We start from the raw sequence: 12745 nt of genomic DNA, 5'->3' as shown, positions 1-12745 counted from the left end.
ATCGTTTTGAAAGGCATGTCCTTGCTCTGACGAGCATGTCCTTCCAGTTCACACCCTGAAGCCAGTATCACAGTGATCCACACTGAGCATAGGATAAAAGCCAGTGCAGTACCAACTGTCACAGCAACCAAAACCACACCAAAATAAAGCCTTAATCAGAAATGTGTGGTGTTGCTGAGATGGCTCCGTGTGTAAAGACGCCGCCAAGCAAGGCGGCCTGAGTTCATGCCTCTGGACTGACAGGGTGGAAGGGAAGAACTGATCTCGAATGCTGTCCTCTGATTTTACACACCTGCTTGCAGCATGGGTCTGTGTGCTACACAGATGCACACATAAATGTAATAATATTTAAAAAACAGAAAGAAATATATGTGATTGTAGGGTGGTAGGGTTCTAAATCCCCTCTGCCACAGGGCATGGCCTCTGGGGAGGTGGGACGCAGGGAGTGATCAGGCTTAACTCAGCTGTCACTGGGCAGGTGCTGGGCCATAGGGAAGCCCCAGGGCACTGTTCAGGGGTGGGAAAGCGCAGTCTGAGGTGTGGGACAGCTGGAGCTGACTTGGAGGTTCCCAGGCGATGAAGATGGGGCCCTCTGGTTCTCAGGCTCTTGGACACTCAGGCACTGCTGGATGTCAAAGAAGAGCTAAGAACACAGTGGGGGCCTATGGGGGGCAGGGCGGATCTGGGAGAAGGGGGGAACTCTGGCTGGTCCCACAGGTGGTTTGAGCTTAGTGGTGGTTGTGGCTGGGAGCACAGAGAGGCCTTCTACGGGAGACTAGATAGTGGTTCTATAGGCAAAGGCTTTCTCTATGGCTCTCCACGGCAAATCCTGATAAAAATAGGCAGTCCATGGTTTTAAGACATTTATTGTCATGGAGGAAAGTGTAAAATTGTACCCTATTCTCAGGGTGGGCCTGAGATTAAATATCTTTTGCAGGGAGGAGTGTCTAGGAAGGAAAACTTATTGGCCAAGCCTCCAGGTCTTTTGCTACCTCAATAAAATGGAGATCTGTCTTGAGCCTTTGACTACAGGTCATGTCTTCTACCTGTGGAGGGGACTGGGGTCTTGCCCTTATGTGACTGATGGCCACAAATCTATGGAGGGCTGTGGTTAGTGACAGGGCCTTGTATCTGCGGACAGGCAAAGTGCCTACATCCCTTCAGGGTCACTGGGGTTTCAAGCCTTAGCTCAACTGGGAACCAGGTGCTTTTCACGGTCCCATATGTGATCTTCAGGAATAAACTAGAAAACTTAAAACTCTAGGCTGTGTGTGGTGATGTAAGTCTATAATTCCTGCACCCAGGAGGCAGTTTGTCAGCCTGGGATAGTGTCTTTAGGCCAACACTCTCTCTATGTAGTGAGACTGTCTTAGAATGCCAAAATAACCAAATTATCCTTCTGCCTAAACTGAGAAATGTAGACTAACCCTTCCCCTGGACAGAGTCACACTGTAGCCGCAGACTACAGCTAGTTATGCAGTCCTGGCTCCCCAAGCCTGGGATCCTGCTTTGGCTTTCCAAACGCTTGGGCCACAAGTGCGAGCAATGGCGCTCAGCCTCTAACACAGAGTTTTCATGAAGACTGAGATCAGCCAACTCGTGAAAAGGCATACTTTATAGGGCTAACCAGGAAGAAGAGGATGAGACTGCATGTAGAGTACACACTTAGGAGCCTAGCCTTTAGTAGAGGTAGGAGGACTGAATTTGAAGCCAGCCTGGCCTCCACAAGAAGACTTGATACGGGGCAAAGCAAAGTAAACTACCAGACAGACAAACCACCAAAAGACAATGATATCAAAACAGAGAACACTCTGAAAATCTGAAATCATTTTTGGGCTACAACCAAAATAGTAGGGTACTTGCCAGAGGTGAGAGGTCAATACAGCGAGCCTTTCACACTGGACCCAGACAACAATTAGCTGACAAACTCAGTCTTACTCTCGGGGATTTGGAACTAGACTTGAAGGGGTCATTGAGAACATTCTCTGAAGCATCTTCTACAGATCCTTAAGGATACGGCATATATTGCTTTATATTTCTGTGTACTTTAATCCAATAATGGTGTTCCCAAGGTGATCATGAATTTCTGGGAAGATGCACTGAATTTATCTTATGCTTCCAAACATTCAGCTTCAGAAGCACATTTTAAAGCTCTCTCACTCTCTCAACATGGCTACACTTAACAGGGGATTTGCAAGGCAATAAACACAACAAAACGCCTTTCAGCTATCAATTAGTGAATCTCCCATGGAATTCCAGCTTGAGGCCTCTTTTCAGAGGGCAAGTACCCAGCTGCCCACTCTCACTGGCCTGTGCTGCAAAGGGCAAGCACAGCACCAGGGCCTGGGGCTCAGGTCGAAGCCAGACACCTTGTCCAACTGTGCAGTCCACTCAGCCACTCTCTGAAACACCACTGCAGCCTTGTCACTGTCCATTCTGTCTGTAAGCCCTGAGTTAGACACACTGGGACCTTCTTAATGAGGACAGAGGTGGTGACATAATACTTGTTCCTGTGCAGTAACTGCTCCTGGTAGGAGTAAGAATAGTGTTGCTGGGCAATTTTCAGGTATAATTATCAGCAAAGAAAAAAAAAAGAAGAGAAAAAAGGCCAAATATACTTCCCTCCTTACATCCCACACCATGGCTAGCAATTATTGTTGTTATCTTTGCTTGTAAGTATAGGGAAAGCAGATACAAGTGTGCGTGTTCTCATTAACATATCCATGCATCCTGTGTACAATGGCTGTCCATGCAGGATTAGTGATAGTCAGTGATCTTTCTCTCAAAAGTGTTCTGGTCTGGACAAAGGCTAGCATGGTTCTATAACTCTCACTTGCAGTCACCAGCTTTCTGGGACATCTCATTGTCTGCCTGCATGTCTGATGTTCAGATACAGAAGTAAGACCACTATGTGAGGGCCTTTCATTGTGTTCCAGGGGAACAGAACTATTTTAAGGGATCTCAGAGAACTGTGGCCTCTAAGGAGCCTGAAGTCACAGCCAAAAGGCTTCCCATTTCAACAAGCTTTTGGTTCTTGCTACAGGGACTGTTTTGAATGGATGCAGGTGTGGGTCAGAGGCTCCTAACACGTCCATATCTCTAATCTGGGAGGGGTTTATCAGGTAGTTACTGCCTGGGCAATACTAAAGTTGCCTTTAGGGAAGCCATGGCATGAGGGGAAGGCAGTCAAGCATTCTCTCTCTCTCTCTCTCTCTCTCTGGCAATCCTGGGTGATAAATGACAAGGAGTGTAATCTTAGGAGATTTGGGCCAAGCACTTACCCTTACTATTATTACTGAATGACTACTCTTTAAAACCAACCAACCAACCCACCCACCCCAGAGAATAGTTTCTCACCAAGTCCTTCTAGAAGGTAAGGCCACACAGCAAATGAGATGGAGAGACTGCAGGTTATGGTGCTGCTGTAAGACACAAGGGCCCATGCACTGTTCTCGAGAGCTGGATGCTTCCCACTCTGGTCTAGACCAGCGCTCAGGGTAGCGAGGGGTGGTTAAGAACATGAGACAGGAGCAGACAGGAGTCTGATGGGAGAGGCTGGGCAATGAGCGAGATGGTGCAGACTCAGGGCTCCAAGACGAAAGTCTGTTACTGTTATGATGGGAATGCTGGAAACTACTATTATGACAAAACCACCCAATGAAGACCCACGAAATCTGCATGTCTCCCAATTTGCTTAATTATGGTCCCTACCCTATGGAAAAATGGAAGTCTATCATTCTCACAAAGCCAATGCTGAGGAGGTGACCAAGTACCACAGCAATTAATACATTAAATTATTGTGTTCCATCTGCCCAGATTACATGCCTGAAAACAGCGAGCAGATGCAGAGATTCAACATTGGTGAGGACTGTCCAATATGGCTTGAGCTCTGTCAGGTGTCTATTGGTGGCTTCGTGGCATGTTCGGTGAAACTTAAAAAGCAGCATGTGGGCAGGGCTATGATCAGGGCTGGGGCGCTGTATATTGACATTGATATTCACCATGATGATGGTGTGGAAGAGGCCTTCTATACCACGGACTGGGTCATGACTGTGTCCTTTCATAAATATGGAGAATACTTGCTGGAAACTGAGGACTTATGGGATATTGGGCCTGGCAAGTACTAATGCCAGTAACTTATCACTTCGCAATGGGATCTATGATGGGCCTTATGAAGCCATTTTCAAGCTAGTCATGTCCAAAGCAATGCAGATGTTCCAGCCTACTGCAGTGGTCTTACAGTGCGGCTCAGATCCCCTGTCTGGGATCAGTGAGGTTGCTTCAATCTGACCATCAAAGGGCACTCCAAGTGTGTGGAGCTTGTCAAGAGTTTCAACTTGCCTATGCTAATGCTGGAAGGAGGTGGCTACACCATTTGTACTGCAGCTCAGTGCCGGACTTATGAAACAGCTGTGGCCCTGGGCTACCATACAATGATGACTTTGAATACTTTGTACTGAATTTTAAGCTTTACATCAGCTGTTCCAATATGACTAACCAGAACACTAATAATAGCTGGAAAAGATCAAGCAGAGGTGCTTTAAGAACTTGGGAATGCTGCCCCATGCCCCTGGATCCAAATACAGGCCATCCCAGAGGATGTCATCCCAGGGGAGAGTGGTGGTGAGGAAGATGGTGACAAACGCATCTCCATCTGCTCCCTGACAAACCCCACAGCCTGTGAGGAGGATTCTCTGGTTCAGATGGGGAAGGAGAAGGTAGTTGTAAGAACTCTTTTAACTTCAAAAAAGCCTCAAAACAGAGGATGAAAAAGAGAAGGATCCAGAAGAGAAAAAAAAAAGAAGTCACAGAAGAGGAGAAAACCAAGGAGGAGAAGCCAGAAGCCAAAGGGGTCAAAGAAGAGGTCAAGTTGGCATGAGAAGGTCTGTAGCTGTCTTCTCCCCGAGTTCCTCACTTTTCCTTAATCTTTTGGATTTTATTTTTTATTCCCCTGTGTATTTATATAAAATATATTAAATATAATGTCCTCAGGGACTACATAGGAACCAGGGCCAGGGCCCAGGGCAGTGGTGCTGGGAGAACTCTTCCTAGAGCTCCCTTGTCCATTCTGCCCCGGGTTTGAGTTTTGAACATGGTGGGTGTAAGTGGAAAGAAAAAAACTGGAAGACAAAACCCTGAACTGCACGTGCCTGCTTAGGAGCTCTGCTAAAGATGCCCTGGTTAGGGTTGCTAGAAAGGGTGGCGGGGTCTTCTGGGTCCCCTTATTCAGGCTTAGGTAGTACCAGCCATTTTTAGATTGGTTCTTTTTATACCTTCCCACTAGTCTTGGGCAAGCAGAAAAACTTAGATTCCCCTTCCTCCCCAATTCTGCAGGTGGACGTTGTTAGCCTAATTTCCTTTTTGAGATATTTTCGTTTTGTGAGACTCTTTGTAATGAAGCAGCACATTTCTACAGAAAGAGAAAAACAAAGCAAAGAGCAGGAGACAGGCACGTTCTTCTAGCATATTCTCCCACCTCTGCTGGGCTGGGGTAGAACTGGTAAGGCAGGGACACGAACACAGCCGCCCCACTGAAGCCTGGTGGAGCATTGCACAACAGGCTCTGTTAGGTGGAAGCATCCGGACAGAAGAACCAACTCAGGCACCCAGCCCTTCTTGGAAGTGAGCAAAACCTGAGACCCAAACATCACGTCAGAGTCCAACCTGGATCTTTGCCAGGCACGGTGACACCAGGGTCTGGGCGCACTGCCAGAGACAATGTTCCACTGGAGGTCATGCTCCTGTACTAAGGGTGAGACCCAAGCTTGGTACACGTCAGCCCTTGAACTCAACACTGAGGTCGCCTGCACCTCGGCAACAGGCCCTGTCCTGACACAGCGGTGGCAAGGCTGTGCACATGCTCACCATCCCTCCTTGGTTGCAGGCCAGCATGGGCAAACTCCTGTGAAGTGGAAACGTCCAGATCTTTGGAGAGTTAGTTATATCAAATGATGTTTGCTGGGGTAAACAGGTGAAAGGATGTCTAGCAGACTGTTTTCCTAGGCAGACCCAGGGGAAAGGATGTTTGGCTATAGCAGACACGTGAAAGGACTCTTGATGAAGGAGTATAAATATGACCCCACAGACAGCAGGAGAGGAGCACTGAGCTTTGGTTTGGTTTGCTCTGCCTCCATATTCTTCACTAATGACAGGCATGTATTGATTTGCCTTATATAGCATTGCTGAGCTCGATTTGTGATAACTCCAACACTGAGAGATGCTCGCCCTAGAACTGCCTGTGAGGTTCCTGCAGTAGCTTGCTGCTCCTGCAGCCTCATCTTAGGCCAGTTAGCGAGCCTGGCAGTTTCTTCAGGATGGAACTACAGTTGCTGGTTGGTGCCTGGTGTCTGCCTGCCTGGAGGACTGGTCTGCAACTCCTGAACAGCGTTTACTACAGGACTGAACTGCTGCCCAAGAAGATCAAGCTCACTCCCAAAGAACTATGGCTGAACAGGTTCATTTCCCCGCTATCCTAATAACTTTTTCTTCTACTACCTCTGCTGGGTGGTTGGCTAGAGGAGAGGTTGAACCCTTATTAAAAGTAGGTTGCAAAAAAAGTATGCCTATACTCCTGACTATCTCTCCGTACCCCGCTCTGGGGAGCATCTGTGATGGCCGCGGGGGCACCAGGCCGCTCTCACTGTGTACTCTCAGAACCACTATGGTTAGGGTGAATGAGAAGGCGGGCTCCGAGAAGCTGCTCAGGACAAAGGCCAGCCCTGCTCACACCACTGCAGACCTCCAGCCTACCTCTCTGCTTTAGCTGCGTTCTGTTTGTCACTGTTACCAGCTGCTAACGGCCCAGCACAGGGAACAGTTCTGTCATCTGCACTGTTTTATGTGATTCTCTGGGTCTTAGACTTTGTGGGCTTCCAGAATTGAGGGGTCATTACTGAGAGTCATGCTTTCCTCAGTTCTGAACACAGCAGAACCCAAGCAAAGGTAAAAGCCTCACAGAGGGGGTTGGGGATTTAGCTCAGTGGTAGAGCGCTTGCCTAGCAAGCGCAAGGCCCTGGGTTCGGTCCCCAGCTCCGAAAAAAAGAAAAAAAAAAAGTCTCACAGAGGAGTCAGTGCTGAGACTCTGGGTAGGAGTCAGGGTCACACTCATTTTCAGACTCAGGCCTATGCAATGCCCTTGTTTCCTGGTCCCTTTCAAAAGCGCCTGAAGCAAAAGCTCCCCATGATTCACAGAGAGTGTCCGCTTTTCTGGCTTTGTTCAATCATTTTGCACACCCAGTGCTTTCTGGAAGTTTCTCTGGGTGCATTCTATCCCAAACTATTCCTAACAGGATGCTGACCGCTGGCAGCAGGTCCCTTTCCTGTGCCCTCATTTCTGACGTCAATGACACACATGCTAGAGAGACTGAGAAACAGTAGAAACAAAGGACCAGAAGTGTCAGTGGGCAGGTTCCTATAGCTGTTCTCCTGCTGGCTACCCAGAGAGGTTCCCTTGTCCTCGGGGCCCACAGGATTGCACTGGCTACATTGTGGCACCTTGCTCACAGGCCCACAGGGAGCTGTGAGTGACATTCAAGGACTTCAGTCATGTGGTGTAGCATTGGCAAGATGACATTACAATCCAGGGTCCCTTCTGACTCACTGTGCTCCTCCCACCCCCATATCTCCTCCTCTAGCAGTCACATTGTAGAGCACACCACAACAGTCACCCCGTGAAAAATATCAGTGTAAGCCAGACTGCCTGGCAGGGCCTCTGAGAGGACCCCATTCCTATGTGAGATCTTGCTCCACTGAGGTGGAGCGTAGTCTGTGGGGACAGGCTGCTGGTCAGTGTTCAGGCTCCCCTCCTTTCAAGGGAAGCAAGAGGCCCACAGCCCTTAGTTTGCAGGAAGTTACTCTGGATGGGGCAGAGGGCAAAAATGGAGCCTGAAATGCCAGTGGTCCTTGTGAGGCCAGGGCTTTGCTTCCTTGGGTTAGCAATCTGGTGTGGACATTGTTCGGTTTCTGATGGCCTGTGAGTGTAAGGTACATGCAGAGTTTCCAAGACTTGTTTCAGACACACTGAGTTTAACACAACAGAATCCTAAAACTAAGCTTGTCTGATTTTTTAAAAAATATTATTTCTAGGTAATATAAGATTCTATGGCTGGTTTGAATTTATACATTTTATTGTATTTCTATTGAAAGACACATAAATGTTATCTTTTAAAATAATTTAACTTTTAGGAAGTTTTTTTTTTAAAGATGGCAAATTACACATTGTATTATTGTGCGACTCACCATATTCACCTTGACTTTTGTTTTTGAACTGGGAGGGTGATGTATGCAGTACATCAAGGGCCTGTGTGCTCTTTGCCTTGGCTCAGCTTTCCTGGTGGGGCACACTTGCAGAACTACAGGGCAGCAAGCAAACAGGGGAAGTGACATTTACACATTTGCATTTGTCTTGGTGGACCGCCTATCAGCCCTCCATTAGGAGAGGGGATGCAATGGAAGCAGCATCAGGAAGCTGCTGATTCTCAGGAGGAGAAATAGTTTACTCTAGGAACAATAAAACAGAAGTAGAACCCAAATACAGGTTCCTTCTCATTGTATGCAAGGCAGTGTTTTATGACATCTGTCATCATTCACAGAACTGCATCTTGGAGACAGTGCAACCTTCATCTCACATTACCCAAACTGGCTCAAACTGGGGTGGCACCCAGTGGCCTCATAGACATGAGCCCTGTCTCTAGCACACCAATCACTAAAGACTAAATGAAGCTGTCAGGTTTGACAGTAGCTGCACTCACTCCCCTTGAGGAAAGTCAAAGAGACAAGGTTGCCTGCTGACTGACAGCCGATAAAAACGACCACCCATCATTTCTGCCTTTGCAGGGGCAGAGAGGACGTCTGAAGATCTCACGGTCCACTGTGAATTGGCTGACAGTCACAAAAATGAGGACTTGGAGCGATGCCTCAGTCCCCCTCTTCATTTCCACAGCCATTCCAAGAACATGTCTTGAGAGCCCTCTGTGCTCACAAACATACCACCTGGATTGTAGCTGTGTGGGAGAGATCACCCTGACTGACTGGCTTCCCTTCACACTTCTGAGCAAGTTCCCATTTGACTTCTCTGTGATTTTCCATGAACAAACACTCACAAAAATAGTATTAAATTTGTTGAAAATTCTAAAGGTAGAAAAGCTTCTGAGTAGATTCACCAGGAAAAAGTAAAAGAAAATTGTCATACTGAAAACTGATCATGGGAGGGTATGATGACTGATTATTTTTATCTCATGCTTTCCAAAATATTTTTTAAGAAAGGATAAGAAAGTGAACATGATGGGTGCTACAGATTTCGGATAGTCTTCACTGTCTGATAGGAGCTGAACAGAGGAACCTGGGAATCCTCTAGAAGCAGCAGACAGCCTGGCATGCGGTCAGCACTACTATGTGCTATGAAGGCTCAGAGTCCTCCTGGGGCTGGAGGTGTGTCGCAGCGGTCAGTGCTGGCCTAGTATCTGCAAGGCCCTTGCTTTCACCTGCAACATGGAAACCCTGGTCCACCCTCTCCATCTGTGACCCCACGCCTTCCATCCTGTGCAGGAAGGACTTCAGAGAACTTCAGACTGCGTGGATGCTGGGGTCACACAGAAGACCAGGACTCATTTGACCTGGGGTGTAGTTTACATATCACGTTTTCTAAAAATACACCTTGTTGGCATACGGACAACTCTGCTAGCCTCCTTCCAGGCACCTAGCAATAGATTACATCATCACCTGCACCGCCACCAGATGCAGGTGGCCGGGCAGCCTAGAAGAGGACTGCTTGCCATCCCAGCCCTACTTCTCTGTCTCCCCCTCTCTCCCTTTCCACTATGGTGTCTTAGTCTTTCTCCCTCTCTCTTCCTATGTGTTCCTGGCTGGTCTCTCATTCTCTCTTTCTGTCCTTCCTGTCCCTGTCTATCCCCACTTTTTCTGCCCTCATGACTCTGTCTGCCTTTACCCCTTCTCCAGGTCCTTATTCCCATCCCTTCGCCATCAAATTTTCTCTTATACCAGGTCTGTTCCATGGCATGATTTCTCGGGGGACATCTTGGCATAGGCCCATCAGGTACCCCCCTTAGCCCTGCTGCTGCGTTATATTTCATAACACATGTAGCCAGTAGCCTACTTCCTGTCTCTCTGGACATTCCACATGAATGGAACCACCCATGTGTCATACTCACTTAGTTTTTGGTACGCATCAGTATTCATGACTCTGAGATTATGGTACGGCCACCTGGGCTGTTTCCCTCTTTAGGCCATTGTAAATAGTACTGCTCTGCACGTTTACACACACGATTTTATTTAAACACCTGTTTTAATCTTTTTTGGAGTGTGCCTGCTGGTCAGACAGCAGTTCCATGGAGAACTTATTTAGGAAACAATGAGCTATTTTCCACTCATCAGGACGGCAGAATCTTCCTAGGTCTACTGTCAGGCCAAGACTCAGACTCAGGTTGTTTAATATCAACTATCAATTTTTATACAACCCAAGTAACAACAACAACAACAACAACAACAGCTCTCAAAGCCCAAAAAATGACAAGGGTGGCAAATCTGGACACTAAAGCTGTCTATTTCACCAAACTGTAAAGAAAAGAAGAGGAAAAAATATGTAAGTGGAACCTATGAACTTCTTTTTAAAGACATTTGAGAGGTTCCCGTTTTAAAAAGATTTATTTATTTTATGTCTATTAGTACACTGTTGCTGTCTTCAGACACACCAGAAGAGACCATCAGATCCCAGTACAGATGGCTGGTAACAACCATGTAGTTGCTGGGATTTGAACTCAGGACCTCTGGAAGAGCAGCCAGTGCTCTTAACAGCTGAGCCATCTCTCCAGCCTGAGGCCTAATTTTTTAAAATCCTAGTTCAAATACATATTTTGAAAAATTATATTTGTGGTACAAGGAAAATGTAAACATTTACGTATTACTAATTTATTAATGTGATGATAGTCTTGAAGTTATACTTTAGAAGTATATTATTTTCAGAAGAGCACTAAAATAATTTTCAATGGAATGATAAAATCTTTCTCAAAATAATATGGGAGAATGTGGGCAGGAACACAGGATAAGAGAGTTGTGGCCCTGTTCATGTAACTGTTAAAATGCTGGCTGGGTAACATGTCTTATTAGATTTTTTTTTTTTTTTGGTTCTTTTTTTCGGAGCTGGGGACCGAACCCAGGGCCTTGCGCTTCCTAGGTAAGCGCTCTACCACTGAGCTAAATCCCCAGCCCCTGTCTTATTAGATTATTGTCTTGTAGATATACTTAATTTTTTTCCAGGAAGAGAAAGTTAAAGAAACAAACTCTCAGGGCTGGAGAGAAGGCCCAGCAGTTCAGAGCACTGACTGCTCTTCCAGAAGTCCTTGAGTTTAATTCCCAGTAACCGATGGTGTCTCACAACCATCTGTAATGGGATCTGATGCCCTCTTCTGGTACATCTGAATATATATAAAACCAAACTCTAAGTCGTTGGAAAGTAACAAACAGGAAACTCTCATCTTCTTCACTGTGTTCCCAGGGCACTGCAGGTTCCCTGCAGGTAAGATTTTTATGATAATGGAATTCGATCCCTAGGTGGGGCTCTGCATGCCTCAGGCCCAGTCTTCTTCAAAGACAAGAGTCTCCTTTTAAGTTTTCTGGCTGGATCCACTTAAAAGCAGTTTTTATCTTTAACTTTGAAATAAACCTACTGCTATGTTTTGGGTGTGTCTGTGTGTGGTAAGATGTGTATGTGCATAGCTGTACAGTTCTAGGGCACTAAGAGTTCCACGCAGTGGTGACGTGTCTCCATAGGCTCACTGGTCCCCGGCTGCTAGCTCTGAGTGGGGGGATTGTGGAACCTTAGAGCGGTGGAGCCTCAGGGGATGAAGTGTGTCCCCCTGGAGCAGGGCAGGCATTTCCTGTTCTCTCTCTGCTCAGTAAGTGCAGATGCCATGTGACCACTGAGCCTCCTGCTGTCCCTGTCATGATGGACTACATCTCCCTGGAACTGTAAGGCAAAGTTAACTCTTTCTCCCTTAAGTTTCGTATGTCCGGGCATATTTTATTACAGCAATAGGAATGTAACTAGGGCAGATATTATATTATATTATATTATATTATATTATATTATATTATATATTATATACTAGCGTTCTAGAGCATCTCACCCTTACTAACTGAAACTGTGTCCCTTCAACACTAATCTCCCACTCTCTTTTCCTAGGTCTCAGTGGCTGCCATTTTATTCTTGGTTTCCGAGTTTGACTAGTCTAGACACCTGGTATGAGAGTACTCACACAGTACGTGTTCTCTGTGACTGGTGTATTTCACTTGGCAAGGTCTTTCTAGGTTCACTCACCTGGCAGCTTGTGGCAGCATTCTTTCCCTCTTAAGGCAGACCTTTCACTGTGTTCCTAGACCATCGGTCCCCACTCACAACTGTAATTTTACCCAAACCATTGTGCCTTAACTTAAATCCATCACCTGCTGACAAAGAGTTGAGAATGATGTTCCTTTGTACACTGGTTCAGTTCTCTGGGGTATCTATAAACAGTAGAGATGGGATCATATGCTAATTCTATAACATATCCTCCTAGATGACTTGTCCAAAGTTTCCTGCTGCCTTGTGGAATGGGGCTGGACTGGAAAAGGAGTAGAAGGTCAGATATGGTCGTGGAGAAGAGTACGTCTGAAGCATGGCTGATGACAATGCTCTTGTCAGTTGCTGAGCATATCATGGAACACCAAAGCCTCAGAACGCGGGAGGTGA

At 46.6% G+C, this 12745-nt stretch overlaps 1 protein-coding gene and 1 pseudogene across 1 annotated transcript in view; one reads left to right on the top strand and one right to left on the bottom strand.

Annotated features, from left to right (window-relative positions):
- Positions 1 to 12745, bottom strand: part of Lyrm4 (LYR motif containing 4) — a 115389-nt gene that overhangs the window by 7300 nt on the left and 95344 nt on the right. The gene's annotated exons all lie outside the window — the stretch shown is intronic.
- Positions 3345 to 4985, top strand: Hdac1-ps16 (Histone deacetylase 1, pseudogene 16; annotated as a pseudogene).

The sequence above is a fragment of the Rattus norvegicus genome, chromosome 17 (assembly GCF_036323735.1).
Source record: "Rattus norvegicus strain BN/NHsdMcwi chromosome 17, GRCr8, whole genome shotgun sequence".
Lineage (NCBI taxonomy): Eukaryota > Metazoa > Chordata > Mammalia > Rodentia > Muridae > Rattus > Rattus norvegicus.
This window is presented reverse-complemented; position numbering and strand designations above follow the sequence as displayed.